General features: G+C 39.3%; 1 pseudogene; it reads right to left on the bottom strand.

Moving 5' to 3' along the window:
• The window catches only part of LOC122787925, a 53972-nt pseudogene extending 39796 nt beyond the window's left edge, over positions 1-14176 (bottom strand).
• Positions 14177-25465: the final 11289 nt, after the last annotated feature.

Below are 25465 nucleotides of genomic sequence, written 5' to 3'. Positions count from 1 at the left end.
AGTCACAAAAAATGATTACATTGCAAGTATACTGCCTTCAACCAAATTATTTCAGACACTATGGCTACAGAAGAGCTCCACCTGCATGGTAGCACTGCCTGCAGTTCCCTACCAGTATATAGGTGGAGCTCCACCTCCACCTCAAAAACCCACAGACCACAGTGGGTCACACCATAACTCTGTAATTTTACATTGCATTCAATACCAATGAAAAGTGTTAATGTGTAACAGTGTAGTGGCAGCTGATTGGGTTTTGGGATCTTCTGTAGATGTCTGCAGTCCTTCATTGACCTATGTGACTTACTGGATTTTGGGGGTCTGACATGAATTGGGTGTTAGCATGCTACCTCAAGTGTACCTTGTTTTGGAATCCAAAGGTGCCTTTACAGAGACCCAAGTCTTCCACAGCAATAACAATTATTGCATCTCATCCTAGCAAATCACATCAAAGTGATGTTAACAGTACTATAGCTAGCTCATCTGGCAATCTGGTGGCCTCGGGAGTTACCCAGACTGCATCCCTTGAAGTTGAGGACCCAGAAAATAGTTCTTCCTCAAGTTGAGGACTAAAATTAAGGTCTTCCAAGTGTGGGGACCAAAAACACTTCTATAACTGTAAAACGATGTTCAAGATTCTTGCTAGAACTAGATTTAAGATTACCTGATTTGAAAGGATATTTTGGAGCTACACAGTTAAGGCTCTTATAAATAACAGAAGCAGAAAGGTTCAATTTAAAGTGGAAAGGTAAAATGATGAAGCAGGTGGGTAATTCAAGAAATAAGGAAGGAAATAATGGGATTTTGGACACAGATCCTTTGGGAGGAAAGAATGGGATTTTGGACACAGATCCTTAAGGAGAATAACCAAGCAGACTCCAAATAATTGTTTCTCAGGTAGATGGCAAATGATGGAGGTGTGATAGGGAAAAAAGAGTTAACTGGGAACATATGTTTGGGAGTGTAATGATTTGGCAAATCTTAAAAATTCCCTGCAGAGTACTCTGTCAGGAATACTGGGTGAGCAAATGAGTGCAACTAAGGAAATTATTTTTTATGAGCTGGGATGCAGGATCTGAACTGCCTAATAGCAAGGCCTTATTAAGTTTAATTCTGCTGGCTGCCAAAAAGCAATTACTAGAAAAAGAAATCAAAATCGAAAACCAACTATACCTGAATTAGTGAATATTGTAACAGAGAGAAAAGAACAAAAGATGGGATCTTTAGAAAAGAGTAGGAGTAAATTACATGGAAAAAATGGAAATGGTGGGAACAAAACATGCAGAAAAATGTTTTGGAAGAGGAATGAGGTTTAAGAGAAGGCAGGAACTGAATAACTTATATAATGTTGTTTAGATGGTAGAATATATAACAATATATGTGATGTATAATGTTTGCAAATGGGAATTTGTTAATATGGTTTGAAAACGTTTATATAAATGTAAGTTTATCTCTGTCACAAGTGATAATTCAATAAAGGTGTTTAAAAAAAAGATTCTTGCTAGACGTGAAAAAAGTACCTTGCTATAGTTTTCACTGCAAAGGTGAGGGCAGTATCCACACTCATTTATGAATCCTCAAAGATTCATAAATAAATGCCGGCACCACTTTTCTAATCCACTGGCACCTGCTTATTGCACCCCATAACAGCTTATACCTGGGGCAGCCACCCCCTTCTCCCCACCCTAGCTACAACTATGGATGTTAGTTGATGTACCAAGCAGTTTAATTTGATGGGGAAGGGTACAGAAATAAGATACACAAATTAGTTGAAAAAAATGAAAATAAAACATAAATACAAAAAAACAGCTATCATAGAATGACAACTCAGTGGTAAGAGCTATGTATTACAATTCCAGGACGCGAGGTTCAGTCCTGACATCTGGTTACTGTCTGTGCATGTTTCTTCATATTTGTGTAGGTTTTCCACTCCCAATAAGAAAATTTAGAAAACTCAAACCCTTCAAAGTACATCTAAAACAATACTTGCTGGACATCTAGCCCTGCGCCTATTTTATCACTGGTTAAAACAGCACATCCTACTAAATCCTTTGTAGCACTATAGTCTCTCTCCAATCCATCCTCCAGCCTGCTCCCCTTCCTCTTGTATTCCACCACTCCTCTTTCCACTCCCTCATACTAAACCCCCTCTCCCTTCAACACTCCTTCCATGATTATTTTCCTCCCTTATTTAACTTCAGCTCTCCCATCCCCCAGAGTAACCTATTCTATCCTCCCATTCTTCCCTCCATTGGACTAACGCTTCACTATCACTCTGTCATACCTATATAGCACTTCAGGACAGAACCAGTAACCAACTTCACTAGCACTTGTCATTTTTCCTACTTCTTTTTGACATGAAATGCCTGTAGAATATGCTATCTCTGTGAACCTTCAGCTCTGTAATACACGGTTAATTATGTTATTGTCAGCCTACTGTATTCTGTTTAATACTCCACTCTTAGCATCCCTAATTCACTAGTTCTACATGTTCTCTGCTACTATTTCTGTCATAGATATTAGGTTGATACTTAGTATAACCTTTCATTACAATATTGGAGCTTTTCTCACTGGGTCTCCACTGAAAAGAAGCACTGCCCAGTTGGACCTTCACGGTAAACAAGTGTAAGTAAGTAAGTAAATAAATAAATAAATACTTTGGTTTCTTTCCAGACACATGCTGGTTGAATGGCTATACTAAACTGTATCAGACATGAACCCTGATATCAGAATTGATGATGAACATCCATGCAGTTTTGCAGGTACTCCCCAGAATTAGGAAAGAATTTAAAGAATACAGGCACGTGATATATCGATTTAGATATTATTCAATTCAATAATCAAAAATGAACAGGCTCCTGGATAAAGACTCAGTACCATGGACAAGGCAACAAAGATATATAATCAAACCAGGCACTAAATCAACACGGCTGCAAGATATACGTTTATTAAACAAAATAAGCCTATATCTTAGAGTTGTGTTGATTTCGTGCCCGGTTTGATTATATATTATTCAATTCAACTTTAGGCATAAAACTTGGATTTGTTCTACCAAACTCTTTCTTTGTCAAAAACAAAATATGATAGTTTGGTAGAAAGTGTATAAAGTTAAAAAAATCCTTCTGACTGAACTAAAGGCGATGAAAAAAAGTGTTTTCCAAGTAAGAAACATGTATTATGTTGTATTAACAGGTTTAGGGGAGCCAGTCACTTTTTCCAAACTAAACTACAAGTTTCATGGAGATAGTCAATCTCATAATGGAGGCCTCAACTAAAAGGTGCCTCTCAAGGAGGTCTTGGATATTTTGAATGAATGGATGGAATCTTGACCTTGGTGAAAGTAAAAGATGTTAGTCAAACATACTTCAATGGGAGATTAACTTATTAGACCTGTTTCAAAAATATATTTGGGTATTCTAGGCCTGCATGAATACGAGAAGAAAAAAGATCTAAGACCTTTGAGCTAACCTACACTGAAAAACATGTCCATTTAGCCCTACAAAATTTCCTTGTCCTATGCTTATGTTTGGAATGAAATACATTATGCAATCTATCAGAAAAGGAAGAGTTGCTAATAGCTTTTGGAGATAAAGCAACCATCTCCACATGGAGATGATGTCTAGATGAGAGGCACCCAGTAAGTAGGATGACAGCATTCTCAGGAGACAAGGACAAGAATAACTCCAAAAAATAAGACAGAAGAAGTAGAAACAGATTTTTCAAGGCCAGTAAGTAGCTACGTGGATGATTTTGGTTTTGTGTAGTTCTACATTATGGATAACCATCAGCAGCAGAGGAAATAGAGGAAAAGCACAGAGGTGTTTGACTGCCTACCTCTGGATTTTCCCTGATGATGGAATGAGTGAGAAGTCCTTGCACTTGGTGTTGCTTGATGAGGCAAACGGGTCACAGCAGCATCTACTCCATTTTTAGAAAAAAATCTTCCTTGTCGCCAAGGTGCTGGAGGACCAGTTATGAAGAAGCAGCAGGCATATGTTCAGCTTGTTTACCAAGGAACTGTTCTTCATAAGGATATGGATGGCAACAACAAAAAAGGTTTTGAACTTTGCCCATTTCTACAATATCATAGCTTCCCAGCATACAGAGAAGAATCAGTTACCCTCTAGCTTGTTGTGTTGCATCACCAACTGTATGGCTAAAGCTCCCACTGTGAGGGAGTCCTGGAATGCCTAGAATTTCCTAAAGGACTGCTATCTTCCCAGTAAGCTGATCGAAAGAGAAAATTCCAGCGATGTACAGACACCTTGAGCAGTCTAGCCATTAAAATGTCCAACCTACCACAAAAGCCAGAGATTTCCATAGTGTCTACTGCCAGAGAAGGGGGTAGGTGGAAGGGAGAGCAGAGACTAAAATTGTTGACATCTATCCACCATGTGAATTGATTCTTGCAAGCCTGGGGAATGTAGATTTGATACTCCAGAACAGACATGGTCTGATACCATTAGGCCTGATAGGACAGAGGAGTTCACCATTAAACCTATCTCGCATGAGGAGATATGAGTATGTCTACCAACATGAGATCCAGCACCTTGAAATAAATGTAGATAGTGAATGTGGAGGATACAAGAAAAGGTGAAACTTTGATCTGAAGATTCTGAATTCTTTCTGTGAGGAGACCTGTTCTGTATAACTTTGTGTCCATGCTGCAGTGTATAAACTTGTTCAGTATTGCAAACTGCGGTTGAGACTTGACCATATTTACCATTTTTCCCAGAGAATAGAACCAGCTGATCAGGATGCCCTCATCAGCAACAGATGCTGTATAGAAGGGTCCAGTAGGAGGCACCTGTCCAGATATGGGAACACTTTGGCTTCCCATAGACACAAGTGAGTTGCAACCACAGATATGCATTTAACGATCACCTGGGCGAGGGTGAGTTAAGACAAAACAGAGGAGTCTAAAACTGGTAATGAGTGACTTTGACTCTGAAATGCAAAAACCTCCTGGATTCCTTCACAATCTTGATATGCTACACAGAAAACCAGTTTTCCTTATTAAAGAAAATGAATGACTGAATGCACCAAGACTATAACAAAGGCTTATTTGGGAATGGATGCACTAAGGCTGTGGGAACCATTTTTTTAACACTAAACAGACTATGGACCAATATATAAATATCACATCTGCTCTGCTTGGACCTCTTGTGTGTCTCTTTTAAGAGGTTTAAAACCTATACTTTTACTGCTTTCTTTTGACAAGATGGAGCATCTTTCAGAAGAGGAGATGGATAAGTGGGACTGAAAGGGGATACTACTAACCTCTGGATATAAGTGCCCTTGCCAACCTTTCCTTGGTTATGAACTTTTAAACTGACATGTGGAGCGACAAAAGACCCTGAATTTCTACACAGAGAAGAGCAAAGCCTGGTCAAAGGACTGCTGCTAGTCACCTGCAGGCAAATTGTGGCTCTCCAATAAATGATGAGAATCAATGCCTCAGGGCATGCAGGCTGTCTATAAGTTGTCCTGATTATTAGTATTTGTTTCAGGTTGCTGTTCTGCAAGCTGCTGCCCACACCTATATCACATGTGGTGAGGGCTCCTTTGCATTTGAAGAATATTTATTGATGAGGCTGTAATTTAACATCAACATCTATAACAGCATTAACCTTTTTTCCACATTATCTATATGCACTTGACTTCTGGCCCAAATAGCATTGGACTCTGAAATATGGCATTCATAAAAGTTACTTTGGCATTTTCAGCAAAGGTGGTTAAGCATGGCTATGCAACCTTTTGAAGTGCAGCACCAAGTCCTGTAGCCCTGGCAGAGCTATCAATAGCTTTATAAACCATCATCATGAGGTCTGCCTTAGTCCATATAGTTGCTGATCAGAAAGCAACTTGTCTTTAATAGTTCTATTGTTAATCTATGTAACTGGTGTAATCCATCGTGGACAAGTGTTTGGAGTTCCACCATATGGGCCAGGTAGTTAAGCACCTTCAAAGAGAATGTGTTTGCTGCATACACGCACTTTCCTAGCCAGTCCATTATCCTGGACTCCTTATCTGGTGGGCAGATTGTTGGGCTCTGAGGTGTGGAAGCCCTCTTTAGAGAAGGTGCTGACTCCAAAGTATCTGTTCTATGAGCTTCTGATGAAAAACTCCATTCTCTGGGAGGGTGCATGAGATGGTCTGCTTCACTTGGGAACCAAGGCTACCATGTCTGGGTTCTTACAGGCTGTGGTGGTGGTAAACTTTTAAGACACCAGCCAACAGTGGAGCCACCCAGGAAAATTGCTGAGTAGACCTGAAAGCCTTCTGTAGTGTCTGCTGTGGAAATGGTATGGTATAGGTGGGTCAACCCTCATATCAATTACATCATCTCCAGGATCTACCCAAATGTTGACTGGTCAGAAAGGAACACAGGAAGGCTGGTGCCCTTATCATTCAACTTAGCCAAGAGAGATTTGGCATGTGAATCCATGCACATAGCCTTCCAATGCACCTTCAGAGTATGAAACTCTGAAGATGAGCAAGAGTTTCATTTATCAGCTGCATTGACCTATGTGAGCTACAGAAAGATTTTGGTCTTTTAACCACATGACAAACAATATATGGGAGCCAGCTCTGTGGTGTACCACTGGAGAAATATTAAGATTCCCTCTAGTTTGGAGGGACCTCCTGGATATCTGTTTTGATTAAGAGGCTTAAGGCATTTTCCGTTTTCTTTTGAGGTAGCAGCTATCTGGCATGGACAGGGGGTGAAGGAGAAGCTAGAGTAGAAAGAATGATTATCTTTTAACCCACAGATATGACTGTCCTCATTCACTTGCATGCTGTTATTACTTTTCATGCTTATAAGTGGACGGACAAGTTGTTAGAATAAAAGGTGGGAATAATAAAATTTTAACACAATAATGCTTTCTGTAATTTCTTTAAATGTCAATGATCTCAAAGATAAATACAAAAAAGAAAGAATAGTGACCTATATCAAAAATGTAGAGTGCAAATAGCTATGATACAGGAGACACACTTGGAAAAAACTGAATGTGTGAATTTAATAAAGAAAGATTTTCAGGATGGTTGTTCAGCGGAATACCTGGGACAAAGAAAAAGAGGAGTAATAATATTAATTGCAAGAGGAGCTCCAGTAGTGATAGAAGAGGATACAAAATATTATAATGGTAGATTTGTAGCACTAAGGGGCAACTGGCAAGATACCTCTCAGGCAACTGGCACCATATCTCTCAACCTCTTAGAAAAGAAATCTGGATGAAACCATAAATAATGGGGGGGGGGGGCAAAGGCCCCAAAATAAGGACAATTTTTAAATATTGCTCTTACAAACTTAAAAAGTTGATAGAATAATAGGTTTTAAATAAGTATGCATTAAATAAGTATGCATTTTTTCAATAGAATGAAGCCTGAAATTCAAATGTGCGCCATTATACTCTGACTTGAATTTTCAATGATTTGCTAAAAACACAATTTTATGAGAATCCGACCAAATTATGAGGCAAAAATCTGGACCGTTGAAAGGCATGACTCGCAAGGGAGGAGAATTACACTGGCATGTATTTATACCCCACCTAAAATTTCTATAACGGAGCTTAAGAAAATTCTGGGAGAAATAATCAGCTTTCAGCAAGGAATATTACTTATAGGTGGGGACTGAAACTTGATTTGCAGAAGTAAAGATGTGTCTGGGGGGGTCCATTAGGGAAAATATTACTAAGGAGGGTAGATTTTTGAAGAAATTTATGAAAATATTTGGCATGGAAGATGTGAATTCAGTACTAAGAGTTCAGAGTGAATTTACACATTATTCCCCAAGATACAAAAACTGGACTAGGCTAGAAAGAATTGACAGTTTGCAGGAATGTGTATATTTAATTGAAATTGAAAGTCTTGATACACACCCAATAACTACTTCAGATCATGAGCCAATAATAACTAAAATAAAAACACAGGATAATGAAATAAAAATGTGACACTGGTGTTTTCCCACCTATCTGTTGAAAAGTAAGGAATTTAAGGAATAGGTAGTGGAAATTATTCAAGAGCTATTAGAGAAGATAGAAATTTCTTCTGAAAATACGGCTAGTGAGTGGGATAAAATTAAAATGCAGTTTAAAAATAGGATGGAAATAAAAGAAAGAGATGTGGTTAAGAATTAACAATAATTATTTAGATGGACTGACAAATGTTAAAGTATTGCAGAATAGGGGGAATCTCACAAAACAAGAACAGGAGCAAATGCAGAATGCTAAACAGAAAATAAAGGATTACCTAGATAATATGCATGAGTTTAAAAAGATTGCTGCTAAGCAACTATTTTTTGATAATAACTCTATTGTACAAAAACTTTTAGCACAACGACTCAGGCAACAGAGAGTAGAAAGGGCTGTCACCAAGCTTAGGGAGCCAATAACAAGAGAGCCTGTAGAGATATTAGAAATATTCTGAAAATTCTATGAAAGTCTGTATGAACGTATGAAAATACCACTGCTGTTCAAGGGTGTTGATGCATAGAAAGCATTTGACAAAGTAAGCTGGGATTTTATGAGCAGGGCAATGAAAGCACTTGCATTACCTGATAAAATTATAAAGTTGATTAGGAAGACATATGAGGGATCAGAGGCAATAATTAAAGTGGGTGGGATCCTCCCTGATAAATTCTGATTGAGCAGAGGAACTGGGCAGGGGAATCCTCTTTCTCATTTGTTATTTGCATTATATTTGGAACAATTGGCAAAGAAAATAAGGGACTCAGAAATTCAAGGATATAACTGGTATGGTAGTCAAGAAAAGCTGCCTCTATTTGCAGATGATATTTTAGACCCGATAAAACCAGAAAACTACATTTCAGTGTTGAGGAACATTTTGAGACAGTTTCATATATTTTTGGGAAACAAAGGAAATAACGGTAAATTATGTACCCATACACAAACTGGCTCAGCAATATCCATACTTATGAGTACATGATCAAATAATATAGACCCGTACTTTATTTTAACAAAGTTTTATAACTTCGAATACCATATGGGTGACACCGTATGGTCAAAGTTATAAAACTTCGAATAGTGACAAAAAAAAAAAAAAGTGTCACCTAACGTGTTAAAGCAGGGGAGCAAGCACTCCTGCACCCCCCGCTCTTTAAATATAACAACTCCGAGATCGCACTATAGTGCAGTAAAGGGAAGTCTTCCCTTTACCGCATTATAGTGCGGTCTCGAATTTATTATATTTAAAGAGCGGTGGGTGCAGGGGGCTTGTCCCCCTGCCTACAACCCTTAGTTTAGGGTTTAGTCTTTTATTTTTTTTTTCACTATTCGAAGTTTTATAATTTCGAACATATGGTGTCGCCCATATGGTATTCGAAGTTATAAAACTTCATTCAAATAATATAGACCCATAAAGTACTTAGGAATATGGATTAAAAATGATTCTGGTGTGGCAGCTACTGATATGTGGGACAAGACTAAACAAAAGATAATACAAAAACTGAGAAACTGGAAGCTCTGTTATATAGATATAGACAGTAAGATACAAGCAGTTAAAATGTTTTTTGTCACTTTAGTCTTATATACAGGTCAGTCATATTTTTATCAACCAGAGGAGAAGTTGTGGATAGCAATTAATAAAGAGCTGAAGGATTTTATCTGGGACGAGAAGATGGTAAGAGTCAAGTGGGATAAGCGGATTCTTCCAATAGAACAAGGCAGACTGGAATTACCTGACTTGAAGGGATATTTCAGAGTTACACATTTTAAGGCTCCTATACATAGCATAAGTAGAAACCTATAATTCAAATTGGAAAGGGATGATAATGAAAAAGGGGAGAAGCTCAAGAAATAAGGATACACTGGGATTTTGGATGCAGATCTTTAAGGAGAATAACAATAATCACACAATATATTATATTCATTAAGGTCTGAAGAAGTAGGAGCATTTGTACCTATGAAAATGCGTACTGTTATTAAATTGTGTTTAGTACCAAGAAGCTTGGGCCGTTTTTTCCTTTTTACTTTTACAGTTTATATTCATTAAGTAGCAGAAAGTATTCTAAGAACTAAGCCAATACGGGATTGGTGTAAGGAGATTATGCCAATAAGGATGACTGCATTTAGGGATACAGACAATAGGCAAGAGAGGGCTGGAATTTATTCGACAAAACTGGCAAAGGAACCAAAGTATTGGGAACAAATAACTAGAAAGGGAAATATAATAGAATGGGAAGATGCCAAGAATTTATTTGGACTGCAGGTTAGAGATTGTCTTCCTTATCAAGGATTGATAACACAGTATAGGCAAAGCAAAGGAAATGGGGGGTTCCTAAATGAAAGACCAGCACGGGTAGAATTTTTTAGTAGAATCCATAGCAGAAGCTGCTGTTTAAAAAAAGAATAATTAGCACAGCGTATATAATATTGCATCATAACTATAAGAATCAATCAGAGGAGGTCAGAAAGGATTGAGAATAGAGATTGGATAAGCAATTAACAAAGAAACATGGGGGGGATATATGTATGTTTTCCAACTATGCAACAAAATCTAGAAGGTTTAGGATTTTTGCATGGAAATGTTTACATAGGTAGTTTCATACCCCAAGTAGACCCCAGAGAATTTTTCCTCAGGTAGACAACAAATGTTGGAAGTGTGATGGGGAAGAAAGAGGTAATTGGGAATACATTTTTGAGAGTGTAATGAGTTGTCAGACTTTAAAATTCACTGCAGACTAATCTATCAGAGATACTGGGTGAGAAAATCTGTGTATCTAGAGAAATGATTTTTCTGAGCTATGATACAGAATTGAAATTGCCTAGACAAAGTAAGGCCTTACTGAGTCTAATTATGGTGGCTGCCAAAAATACAATTACTAGAAAATGGAAATCAAAGTCTAAACCAGCTGTACTGGAAGAAGTGAATATAGTAATGGGGATAAAATAACTGGAATTGGGATTTTTAGAAAAGAGTAGGAGCAAATTACATAGGAAAAAATGGGAATTGTGGGGATAATACATACAGGGGAGGTACGATGTTTAAAAGAAGGCATGATCTGAATGAGATATGTTATGTTTGGCTGACAGTGATTGGATAGATTATAAGTGATGTATAATGTTTGCAACTATAATTATGCCAATATAGATTGTGATATATAATGCTTGCAACTAAGATTATATCAATATGGTTTGTTTTATTTATAAAACTAAATCATTGCCTAAGTCTTAAGTGATAATTTAATAAAGATGTTTCTTGTGAAAAAAAAAAAGTGGACAGATAAGTGATCCCCACACTGTCTCCAGACAAAAGCAGTTGGGCAAGTTGTCAGACCTGTTAACTACATATAGGCAGACTACAGCTGTTGGACAAATGCAATGAACCCCTGACACAGGCTCTGCAACTTCTCAGTAAGTTGCTTTAGTTGTTAAGTTCTTTCAAGATTTACTCTTAGTTTTGCTGTTATCAACACTTGAACCACATACAGTAAGGTCTCCTCCGCACTTTAGAAAAAGTTCACTGAGAATGGTGAGATCTGAACATAAGAGAGGTAAGTAGCAAGAGTTTGGTCTTCTTTCTCTATACTGTCCATGTGTGCTGTAAAAATTGTCTCTGAACTGGGTAGTTCATGATGGTTTCCTTGGTATCCATGGCAGAAACAGTCAAATGGATTAATTCTCTACTGTCTGAACTGCTGGTGACACTTTTAAGATACTCTCATCATTAGGATTGCCATAGTGGAAACCATTGTTGATTAGAATAGTAGCTTTACTTTGGTTAATCAGGCATCTGGTTGATGGTTTGGAGCATCACATCAGATATACCCCTTTTAAGCTCCACAATGTTGGTCAATGTAGAAGACACATAAATGCACTTTTCTAAATGAATAACCATTATGGTCTCATTATTCTTTGCATGGACCCAGGATTCTGTTGTGCAGGAGCTTTCTTCAGAGAAGCTGACACTGCTACAACATCTGACTTGGGAGTCTCCTCCAGATAATTCCAGTCAGCGGGAGGGTGCAGGATGCCACTGTCTTTTTGTGGTACTGAGACTAAGGTTTCCCGGATTCCCATTTTAAATATATCAACCGATGATGAGCCACCCCAAGAAGATTGCTGGGTAGAAAAGAAAGCATTTTGCAAACTGCACTGTGAGGAGAACACAGGTCAGTTGGTTAACTTCCAATGTATCATCTCCAGGACCTCCTCTAACATGGAGTCATCTGGAGAAATGTACAATAAATCAACAAAGTGGTTTTGCCTGGAATCAGGACCAGTGCTGACAACTATGTCAGCCTGCAGAAAACTTGGACTGAATATTTAGGATTTAATAACAAGGGCCTGGACAAGGGTAACGAAAACATTGCTGATGCTTCAAACCTGAGCACTGGCCCCAAGGCCATTTTTAAATGAAAAAGAAAGTGTTATAGAACTATTATGACTTTCACTGGTATCAAAGAAATCACTACTAGGGCCAAGTCCATCAGTGCTGAAGTGGACACAAAAGTACTGGCAACTGACATGGGCTGCAGCACCCACACCAATACCATACTTGTCAATGTTGGCAACATCTGAGCCACAAACAAAAACACACAGTCCAATGAGGAAATACTTGGTGTCCTGGGGAAGTTTGAACAGGTGGCAGAGGAGATTTTGCTCTCTAATGAAAACCTAGATAGGTAAATGGTATACTTTCAAAAAGCTGCCTACAAATTTCTCATAAAGGAATGCAAAATGACTGCAGTGAGGCTTTTACTCAAAGGTCTCACAGTGCCAAATTATATGTTTTCTTAGATTTGAAATGTAAATAGTTGTGTATTTCATTAAGTCCGTAGTATTTTAACTTTTTATTTGCATAATGTAGAACTGTTTATTGTAATATGAAATTGTTTATTGTTCAACCTTTCTCTAACAAGCAGAAATACATTTCCATAGGATGGCACTGTCTGCATATTCTAGCAGCTAGTTTTAAAAGGAAAACCAGATTCCATTTGTCATTGAAATTTATCTAACCTCCACAGAGTTGTATTGAACCACAGCTGCTGCTGTCTCTTCATATTTTTTTTGCTGAGACTCTTATTTGGACTCAGAAATTTATCTAACCTCTGTGGAGTGTACTTAACCAAGGCTGCAGATATCCTTTTCTGCATCACATACTTTTTGGGTGTTATTTTCATCCCAAGACTTTAGTCAACTACAAGTAGTAATTGGAAATAATAGCAACAGGTGCAGTTAGACTTTCTTCTGTCATCAATGTATTCATATTAAACATTGTCTTTTCTTTCCCCATATAACTGCAATGCTGTTCTGTGTATATAAGCAGTTATTTTTGAAAGTAGAGAGTTTACTAGCAAAGATTTTGGCTTGTGTTATCACTAAGGGGTAGCCCGACAGCACTTGTGTGACTGTTGTTATCCTTCTTTTTCTTGTGGAAGGGAGACTGCTTGGCTAACAACTATTATAACTTAATATCGATTGGTCAGTTCAAAAAGCATTCAGTAACTAAGTTCCTATAACAGAACAGAAATCTGACCTGTCGCAATGATTATTGTGAATAAAGGAAAGGGCTACTGTCATTGGAGAGATTTTAGCAGTCCCTCCTGGAAAACAATGTGAGAGCACTTATATAAAACAGTTAAGTCTCAACTACTGCTTGCAGGACTGAAGTTGGCGAAATCCTTGGGCACCAATAATTATAACTTTTTTATGTAGGTGGCAGTATAAAGTTTGAGTGCGACAGATGCCAGTCATAACTCAAGGCAGTAGAATAAATTTGCCTTAAGGTCAGTCACTATCTACAAACAGTGGCCAGTGGTGTAAAGACAGGGTCCATAATCTGCACACATCACATTATTCTGTGGCAGTGGTGGGATTTAAATCCTATTCATCTGTCACATTATTTGATAAAAGTGAATTGAGATTTAAGGTATGTACCTCTCTTTCTAATGATCAGCATTAAGGGGTTTTGAGGTTAAGATTATGGCTACTCTCATTTGGCACTAATTTCAGTACAGTAGGCAATGAAGGAGATTTTGACTGCAATGACACAGAAGATGCAGACTTCACCTTAACTTTAATAGCTACAGGTGAAACAGTTTTCTCAACACTTTGACAGGAACCTTCTTGACAACAGGCTCCATACTTTTCAAATCCACCTTAGATACAGGAGAGGAATGTGGACATTTCTGCATCTTTCTCTCTTTTTCATACATATTAACAGACTTTTTGATAGGCTTTGAAGTAGAAGGTTCTGTGGGTCTCAAGGCCTAGGAAGCATTGCATTCACAGAATCTCGCCCAGGACTAAGAAGAGATGACTTCTTATACAAATAAAGTTAGAACTTGACTTGTTAATAATATGAGGTATAGTGGAAGATAATTCTGAGCAAATCAGAGACTTTGACTCAGAGGCACAGTATACTAACCTCAAAAAAGGACATAGCAAAATTAATTTAAAATGGGTGGTAAAAGCCAAACATTCTGGCTAGGCTTATAAATGCCCTAGGACAGATAGCCTAGTATGAACCTATGAAGTGATATGACTTCCCCCTAAATAAATGAAACATTTAGTGTGCTTCTCCTTTGTGGGATTTTTTTCTCCACTGTAACACTTATGGAATCCATGCTCTGTGGTTAAACAAGGTTGGCTGCCCAAAGAACAGTAACTGCAAGTAAATTGACAAAATTAACAGTTCACAAGTTGCTCCAGTAGTAAACCAAAACAACTTTAAATTCTAAACTTTAAAGATATCAAAAATACTTTGGGAAGCAGAAACAACTACAACACACAGGTAACAGGGATTTTTAAGGCAAAGTTTACCAACCAGAACAAACATGTATATGGAAGAAATGCAAAAAAGAGGCTAAATATAACTTTCAGAAGCAACAATATACCAACCAGTAACAGTAAAGGATAAGACCTATCTAGGCCCAAAACTTCAAATATCATTTCCGACAACAAAACTATTTTTGCTACTGCAGGGTAAGCTTACTTTGAGGATCACCAGCTTCCCTCTTTTGAGTAGGTTAGTTCTCCACTGGGGCTGGGAGTTGGAGAAGAGAGAGAGCCTGAGAATTTCTAATACTGCTTGTGGCAGGCTGGCTTGCTGTTGTGTGTGTGTGTGTGTTACAACTGTGTGATGGCATCTACATTACTGGACTTGAGTGCAGTGAGATGTGGTCTATGAGGATCACCGCCCAGGATCCTCAAGATACTTATAACCCCCAGACCCATTTACATACCCACCCTGGCTGCTGTTACAAGCTACAGTTTCCACTTTAGGTAGAGAAATAGCCTGCCTCATACCGGCATATAATTTACCTCTCTACCCCAGAAAAAGGCAAACAGATTAGCCTTATCACTCCTCCCACCCGGCATATCAGCTCCTGCAGGTACAAGCCTCTTAGTAAATTCAGCTCAGCACTGTCAGTGTTTTGTCCCTTTGTGATAGCGCAGCTAACAAGTTTACTAAGAAGTGTTGAAAACTACAAGAACAATACTTTATAATGTAACAACAGTGTGTACAGAAAAAGCAGAAAATAATCACTCACTGATGTTAAAACATAAGAGTTATAAAAGGCAGTTGGGGGGGCTATCTAAACATCTTTCAAGCACTTTATTACTTTAAGTAGCAAAGAAGATATGGAGATGAAGATCAGATTATTGCACTACGGGAATGGGAAGCACTTAGTAGCCTGTGAAAATTTGGAAGGTGGAGTAGACCTAATGCTCGCATTATTAGTTATGTGACTTACAAAAGATCCACTCACTGTTAATACCTCTGTTGTGAATTATTAGCAGCAGCATAACAGGATGATGTGCAGGAGATCTCAGTAAGCAAGCACCTGAAAACAGGAACAATTATGGTCAGTAATATAATTTCCAACAATGGAAGAGAATGGTGAGGAGTTTCAGTTTAGAGAGCAAGATGGGGCTTTGTGGATAGCACATCAGCATTTATGTTGTGTATTGCCATTCCCAACAGCAGCAATGGTAGAGAATGGTTTGCAGTGAGTGGCTTCAGTGTAGAGAGCAGGTTGGAGCTTTGTGGAAGGCGCATGGGACACAATGGTCTGTGTCTCTGTGTGTGAGAGAAATGCCCCAATTACGGGCACTGTCTAGTTAAGCGACCTTGCTCAGAATCAAACCCTGAACCTTAACTACTGGAAGTCAAGAGCCTTAATATTCCATAACTGCCAGGCCTTCTTTTTTATTCTTTGTAACTTACTGAGGATTGCAGTCTGTCAGTGTCAGGCACAGAGTTCCACAGTTTTGTAATTTATAGTCTGTGTCAGTAGTACAACAGCTAGCACACTTGCCTTTGGTGCAGAAGAGTAGCTAGATCACCTGCTGACACTGCAGTGCAGCATAATGGGTGTGCTGATCTCCCAAGAGTGCTTTCCTTTGATTGAGATGCTAACCCATGGTCCCATTGATTGAGATGCTAACCCATGGTCCCATCCACTTCAGCTGTTGGTAGCTTAGGTAGATGTAAACAATCCCACAGCAGATGAGTATGGGAAGTTTTCTGATGCACTGGTCAATTTTTCCACAGCAGTATAAATAACACATTGAGTCTCCCCTGGAAAGAGACCACTAGCCTAGTAGAACTAACCTGGTTAAGAAAGGATAAATCAATAAAATACACATTGATATAAAATCTGTTAATGTTTTAGAGTAATCTGCTCATATCCGTCTTCAGTTTCTCAGGACATCTCTGATTTTGTCTATTTATGCCTTGTTCTTAAGAAAGTCACTTAACCAGACAGTACTTTGGAGCAACTGGAAATTTGGGCTAGGCTCCTCAATGGTCTGCTGGACTGCAAGCATGCTAACTATCTATGAACCACAGTACCTATGGTGTAAAGGAACTGATTTGGATGTGATCCTTGGTTTCCTTGTTTTGTTGAATGTTGACAGTGGGCCAGATTCATTAATACCAACATTAAGTGTACACAATCTGTATTCAATAATATCCCCGTCACATTTGTTGTGCTTTCTAGTCACTCAGAAAGATTACACTAAGTGTACATGTAGTCTATACTTTGTGGTGGCTTTTATGAATCCCCTCGATATTTAAAGCTGCAAGAAAATCAGTAGGAAAACTAGGAGAAAGAAGGAGTGATGCATGTGTTGTCTGTTCACTCAAAATGGTGTACAAATGAATTCCATGGAGTATGTTTAATTTTTAGCTGCGAATAAACTGAACAGCACGAAGTTTGAGTTTAGTGTTAATATCTTAACTATGAACACATTTTAACCTGGCTTGTTTTTTGCAAGCACGTAAGTATGAAACAGCTTGTCTAGCGCTTAATGAGAAAGGTTTTGAGCTGCTTTCTATAATACATGGTTTGATTCCCTTAAACTTCATTTATCTTCTATGTGACTGCCAAGTTACATCACTAGACAGTATCCAGAGATGCTTCTGACAGGGACACTAGTGTCCAGTGTGGTATCTCAAATTTTACACAAATACATTAAACATTTGTCTTTTGAATTCCTGCCCCCATCTCACAGACACTAATTAATACTTCATAGTATGCTACATGAGTATGAATCCCAGCACATCTATTGTAGTGTAATGGGTTACCAGATGTATTTTTCACTAAATATGAGTTTCAAGGGAAAACAAGTTTACTGTTTCTCATGCTAAGTCTGTTTTCAATGTGAGAGTGTTTTGTTTAGAAAACAGCAATCAGTGTTTTTTTTTCCTGTAAATTGTGAAATGAAAGTTTTAAATGAATTCCAGATCTCTGTGGTAATTTTAAAAGTAAAGAAAAATAGTACGTACACTCACAGGTTTGAACATCAGTTATGTTAGTTAGGTAAAGACAGACAAGTAATGGGCTATTGGTATGGCTGACAGGAGCCTGATTCAATACCATCTGTAGGGCCCTATTTGTCCATGATCTCACTCTGTTGACTCTGGATGTGTACGCTGCAACAATATAGCACTATTAGCCATTCAAGTTGGTCAGACCTTTACCGAGTCATGTCAGATTGGATAGCTATTTCGGATGACAGACAATACATAGGGAAGTCAAAAAATTAGATCCATGTGTAATGCAAGCATATAACCCCCCTCCCCCAAAAATAGCGTGCTCTATGGAGTAATATGATTTTTGTATGACTTGTGAGTTGTTTAACAAAAACTGCTGCAACATTTATATTATCTTTGTTTTTTCTTTATTCATTGTGTTAAACAATGAATTATATCATTAGCAGTCCTGGATTTTGTAATACAGTCTGAACATGCTGCATTTTAGTAATATATTTTTCAGTACCTTTTTAACAGCCTCCAGCAACTATAGTGGGACTGACATTTGTAAAGTCATGCAGACTGCATTATTTGGAGTGATGATAAGAACGGTCCATTATGTATTTACTGTTGCATATTAATATAATTTGGGCTTCTCTACAATATTGAATTGTAAATGATTTTTGTACTTAGTTGAAAATTCCAACTCTGGTAGTTAGCACAGACGACTGAAGCTCCAACTTGTTAGTAAGTTACTTCCTGTAGGAAGGGTGCAGGGTTTGAATCTTTCCACCTTCATTTACCTCCAGTGTGAAATTGAGAAAATCAGACAGTGGTTTGGAGCAATTGGGAATTTGAGTTAGTCTCCTTAATGGTCTCCAGGACAACATGCCTAGTAACTATGAAGCTGCTACCATTTGCCAGCCATTCCCTATTGCATAGTCTAGTTTAGCGAATGTTATGGCAATATCACCAGCACACTATTTTTAAATGTAACATAGACAATTTATCATTCACGGGCAGCAGGCACTACATTCGCAAATGTAGCACTGAAATGCAAAGTTGTTTGCCAGCAGCAACCTCTGCATTAGTAACAATCTTTAATGTGGAATTATTCAGATGACTTTTAGTTCTGCAGAAATTGTGCATATTCACTGATATTGGTGTATTACAATGACAGCAGTTTGGGTGGCCATTTATGGATGAAATGTTCTAAAATGGTTAGTTTTGCTGTCATCACTGGTTTATAAATTTTGTTTTATTACTTACTGGAAAATGTTCAGAACTACAAAATTAAAACACGCCTTTACAAATGTTGCTGTATTAAATAAGCAACATAAATTTAATAAAAATGTAATAATAAATTTAATAAAAAAAACTTTGATATAAGAATCTCCCTGTGTTCTGAGTGTGCTTCCCAGTTGATAAGTATATTTTTTGACAATTTTTACTGTTCAGAGTTGAATAAAACAATAATTGAATTCAGTTCAGAATACATTTTGAATAAATTGCATTTATTTAAACTGTATTTGCTTTAATACTGCTACACACTCAATTGTGCTAGCTTGCACAGCACTATTTCTAGTGCTGTTTTAGCTGCTTTTCTGTAAAAAAAAAAATTCTAAATTCTAAGCTTGTTTCCTGCCTTTCCTGTAACTAGTTTCGTCCAGATAGAAATTTCCTGTATTTAGGATTGTTTGTAAGCTTCTGAGCCCCCCCAAGCCTTTCTTTGTTGGAGGGAAGCCTTCTAGCTTATCAGTGGGAGAGGTAAGCACTAGATCTACCACAAGAGAAGTGGTTTCTGGCTCAGAACTGGCCGTTTGGGCAGTTTTTCCATCTCTTTCAACTTTCTGGTTTAAAAGCCCATGTTTGCACTTTTTCCGCCTTTCCTGTAACTAGTCTAGTCCAGATACAGATTTGCTGTAGCCAGGACTGCCCATAAGCTTCTGAGCGGTGCCAAAGTCTGCTCTTCAAGTTTTCCCTTAGATTTACTAGTTCTCTCCTCTCCTTCACTTTTACTAGCTTATTAGTCTAGCACTTTACCAGACTTCTTGTAGCAATTATTGTAGCACACAAAAGTGCTACCAGCACTAAATGTTCTACAAGGAAACAGCTCCAGTACTTGTTATTAATATCCACCCCTCCAGGCATGTCTAAAGGTCAGTTCCCTGTATTTTCTCCTATTAACCTGGTGAACTTGGGCATCCTGAGGCAATATTGCAACTGCCTCATGTACACTGACAACCCTCTCCTCTTACCACCTAACACTCAGACATGCGAGAGATGCACTTATATATCCAAATTGGAAGCCACGCACAATCTAGCCAAGACGAAAATAGCTGGCCAAGAGGAGAAGGTCAACACTTGCACCACATCACATGGAACACATAGCTCCAGAGCACACACCAGCACTGCCTTCACATAAAAACACAAACTGCACACCCACCTTCGCGGAGGGTCTCAATAAAAATCTACCCAAACAGCAGAGACCTCCAAGGCAAAAATGCACTCGACCACCACAACACAACACTAATCAAGAGACACATAACTCTCCTAAACAGCATGCCACTCAGCCAAAGCCCCTAAGGCAAAACTGCAAGCCCAACACAACAGTCATAGGTGACTCGATAGTGAGGCACACTGATGTCCCACTCACTAGGTTGAATAAGGAGAAAGTAACAGTCAGCTGCCTGTCAGGTGCCAGGTCCGCCATATAACGCATACACTCAGGTCCCTCAACAGCAGGTACAAATATGACTTTGTCATTGTACATGTGGGTGTGAATGACCTGAGACGTACCTCCCTGGACTACATGAAAAGAGACATGGAGGAGCTCTTGGATTATGTAGCCCAGGCAGGTATGACCATAGCCCTGAGCAGCATCCTACCATCACCCAGAATGATACCACAGTACAAGCAGAAAATTATAGATTTCAACAATTGGCTATGTTTCTGGTGTCATTCTAAGGGGATCCAGTATCTGTCTGTCTGGGTTGACGTGATTGACCGACCTCGATGCTTTGCCAGAGATGGCCTGCATCTGTCAACCCTGGGCTTCTGGATACTGGCCAAGGGTCTTGCCACCCCTAATGTGGCTTTTTAGGCGGTGTTCCAAAGACCAAATTACCACCGTAACAGCTACAAACAAATGAAATCTGAGGGTCATGCTGCTCAATGCTAGAAGTCTACATCTCAAAATGCACTCACTCGAAGCACTCCTTAAAATGGAGAACATTGACATTTATGCCGTAACAGAGACCTGGTTCAAGGCAGCAGAAATCACCCCTGCACTACCAGGCTATAACACATTCCACACCTTTCTGCCCCAGAACTTGGACCGAAGCTCCAAAGGCGGTGGTGCGTCCACATTCATAAAGGACGCGCACACCTCCAGATTGGTGGCCCAACATAACGCATCAGAGATACTTCAGGTGCAGCTAACATAGGGCAAGACACTGATTCAGGTCGTAGCCTGCTATAGGTCCCCAACCATGTCCCAAGACTCAAACTCCACGTTCCTAAGCACCCTGGAGAATATTATGGTCCAACCTAACACTCTCATACTGGGCGACTTCAACTATCCCTCCATTAACTGGGAAAACTACTCATTTACCAATACACTTGCCTAATGTTTCCTGGCATTCATTAATTCCAATGCCCTGGACCAGCTCGTTCTTAACCCCACTGGAGGTAGCAACATCCTTGACCTGGTCATTACTAACATGAGCGACCGTTGGTCTACACCAACAGTCAACTCCTCCCTGGTTAGATACGACCACAAACTAATCACCCTGGAAATCCACCCCCCCCCCCCCCCGCAAAGGTAACCACCATGAAAAACTTCTCGAAAGCTAACTCTGGGCTCCTAAAAACAGACGTGGCTAACATCACGGCACCCATGCAAATGGAGATCAGTTGCATGACCGCCAAATCATACACCAATGCACTGTATGAACACATACACAAATGCATGGCTCTCGCCACACCTAATAGAACCAAGACGCTCTCCTCCAAAAAAAGGAAGCCAATCTGGTGGTCCCCTGCCATAAACAAACTCTACAACAGAAGGAGAAAACTGATGTGGAATAAGGTGAAGTCCCAAGACTGGAAAAAGTCCCTTACCAGCCTCAACAAAAAGTTGAGATCCCTCTTCAAATCCTCAGAAGCTAGCTATGAAAACAGAATTGCAGCAGATAGTACAGACACCCACAAGGCCTTCTATAGTTATGTAAAGAATCTTCACGACAATACCCAGCTTTGCTCTGAGCTACTGCACAATGGTACCTCCTATACCGAGCCAACACATATCGCCAATATACTGGCTGACAGATTCAGTGTCAGCTTTACCCCTCTCCCACCAAGGGACCAGTCACAATAGCAGTAGATTGCCAGGCACCCAGTATTACTGCTGCACAGGTTAAAACAGCACTGTCCAAGGCCAAGAATACAGCTGCTATGGGACCTGACAATATGCCTGGCTGTGTTCTACATGAACTACAGAGTGAACTGGCACCTCACCTGTGCTCAATCACAGCCTCACCTCAAGCTTTGTCCCTACCGAGTGGTGCACTGCTACAGTCATCCCTCTCCACAAAGGAGGAGCGACTACAGACCTTGGGAACTATTGCCCCATTAGCCTGACGAGTCTGATATGCAAAGCTATGGAACGCATCATCATGGACCTAATGAACAAGGATATAGGGAATCTCCAAACTCTGGATCCCACACAGTTTGGTTTTGTGAAGGGTAGATCATACCTGCTCAACTTCTTTGAGTCAGTCACCAGAGCTGTGGATGAAGGCAAGGTGGTTCATACAGCCTACCTTGATCTGGCCAAGGCCTTTGATACCATTCCCCACTCAGGAATCATAGAAAAACTCACTAAGCTAGGCATCAACCCCTATATCACTAGGTGGGTTGCAAACTGGTGCACAGGTAAAACCTACAGTGTGAAAGTAGCTGACTCCAAGTCAGACTGCCGACCAGTCACGAGTGGAGTCCCACAGGGTTCGGTCCTGGGTCCTCTCCCGTTTAGTATCTACTTTTCTGAAGTCCAGGCCAGCAGGAAGGGACTCTGGGTGACAAAGTTCGCAGATGATTGCAAGTTGAGGGCTATTATTATCTCCCCAAGTGATGGTGACATCCTACAGAAAGGCCTCACTGAGACCAACAACTGGTGTCAGAACCATGCCCTTAAGCTCAATGCCAAAGAATGTGTCTTCATCCTCTTTGGTAAAAACCCAGTTCCCATGAATTACCACATCGATGGTAGTCCACTGAACACAGAAGGCATTATAAGACATCTGGGAACACAGGTTGACAGCAACTTCTCTTTTGACCACCACATTGCCACTGTGATCAGAAAGTCCTTCTATGTGGCACATCTCATTACTAAGGGTTTTGCATCCAGGAAGAAAGAGGTCATTGTCTCCCTCTACTCTTCTCTCATTAGGCCAATTATTGAGTACAATGCCCCATTTGGCATGTGCCTCACTAAATACCTACAACTGGAGAAACCGCAAAAGTACCTCACAAAGAAGATCCTAGGCCTTAAACATTTGTCCTATATGGACAGACTAAAAAAACTCCAACTATTCTCTTTCTCATATCGCCTACTTAGAGGCGATCTCTGCGTGACTTACAAAGCCATGTCTGTCCCAGCTCTGTTAGAAATGCTACATCTAAAGAAATCCCAACCCCTCCGCACCACACACTCCAGAGACCTCAACCTCATTACCACAATCAACAGAACATGCTGGAGGGACAGGTTCATAACCCAGAGACTGCCCATGCTATGAAATAGACTTCTCATGCATGTCAAGCAGAGCACCTCACTGGCCCTCTTGAAGAGAAATCTTGATGAGTGGATGGGAAATAGAAAATTCACCCCAGGGATCACTCCAGTGGCTTTACTCGACAGGGGTACTGGGAACTAAGGTCAGGTGGCACTATGCCAAGGTTATCCTATGGGCTAGGCTTGTAAAGGTTCCAGGGCCATTAGCCTAGTACACACCTATGAATACAACCAGGAAGATGAATCAAAGAGCACATGCATTTATGCATGGTCCTATAAATGTGTGCAGGGGGTCCACAGTTTGAAAACAGCCCAAGGTGCAGATAATTCTTCACTGGCCAGATGAATTTTCAAAGAATATGAGTTTCAAGAGCAAAGAAGTTTACTGTTGCCCATACTGTCTGTTTTTAATGTGTGTTTTGTTTAACAAATGGCAATCAGTGTTTGTGCTAAGAATTGAATTAAAAGTTTTAAATCAAATGTAAGTATCAGTAATCCTTACAAAAGTAAAGAAGAAAATGTATGTACTGTGACAGGTTGAACAGTGTTTATGATAATTGGGGAGAGATAGCCAAACAGTGTGACACTGGAATGGCTGCATGGGGGTGGGGGTTCTGCTCCATTATCCTGCCTAGGCCCCCATTTGACCACGATCTAGTTCTTACCGTAGTCGTCACTGGTTCACAACAAAGGGGCAAAAATACAAGACAATATCTGGGACGTTCTGCAAATTTCTGGACAGTTGAGAGGTATGAATTTGGTTAGGCTCATACAACTCGCGTGTACCTCATTACAAGGAACGTACTTCATTTGGGGTCTTAAAAGTTCATGTACGGTTGCCACCTTTTCAAATGCCCAAAGTGGGACATTTTGTGTAGAAATGCGAAATTTTGCAGGACAAAACCTACTCACAGCCAGTGAAAAGGACAGAACTTCACTTTTTTGCCAAAATAAGAGCTTATTTTTGTAGCATTTGAGATGCTATTTTAAATAATATGTTTTGTGTTTCAGATAGAAAATAACTTTTATGCAACTATTAAAAAAATGTAATATATTCCGTCTTAAAATCTCACATTTACCATTTTTTAGGTTTTTCCTGCAGGACACAACTGCCCAAAGTGGGACTGTCCCTCACAAAGAGGGACACGTGGTAATCCTAAGTTCATATTCCTATAAGTTTTAACTGATATCCATGGTATTTAGAAGAAAATCATATTAATTCATTAAAACATGTTTTTAACCTTTGACCTTCCTAGTTGAAGTAGTACAATTTGTACTGTACAACTAAAGTTGGCGCTAATAATGCTCGTAACACGTATTTGCTTTTGTCATGGTAGTAGACTGCTAAGACTTCAGAATCATACTTCTCTCAACCTCTTAGTGCAATGAATGTGGACAAAATGTAAATAACGCGGCGGGGCAATGGCCCAAAAATATGGACAATTTTTAAATACTGTTCTTACAATCTTAGAAAGTTGATAGAATAGAAGGTTTTGTTTTAGCGTGAAATTTCTGAAGGGTTTGAAGTTTGAAACTCAAATGTTTGTCTTCAGTCTTTAAAAACTTGCCAATAATTTGCCAGAAAATAACACATTTTTTGAAAAACGGGCCAAAACTATGAGACAAAAAATTGGACATTCTGCGAAAATGATGGCATACCTGGCTATATGTGCGCTTTTATGTTACTAGCTCACTAGTAACACTTACTCCTTTTAACAATTAAGAGTGCGCATCAATTCTGCATATTCAGACTTCCATCGTATCTACATTTGATGAAAAATTGACTGACTGATCGTAATTTCCCTTTCTTTCTAAAACAATTAAGAACTTTTACCAGGAAAAAAAACAATTAAAATCAGAATTAGCAGAGATGTAACAGTAGTTACATCTCCATTTATATTTCACACCACGACTTTTGCCCCGTTAACGGAATTCATTAATCAATGAGCG

The sequence above is a fragment of the Protopterus annectens genome, chromosome 13.part0 (assembly GCF_019279795.1).
Source record: "Protopterus annectens isolate FY-2018-M chromosome 13.part0, PAN1.0, whole genome shotgun sequence".
Classification (NCBI taxonomy): Eukaryota; Metazoa; Chordata; order Ceratodontiformes; family Protopteridae; genus Protopterus; species Protopterus annectens.
This window is presented reverse-complemented; position numbering and strand designations above follow the sequence as displayed.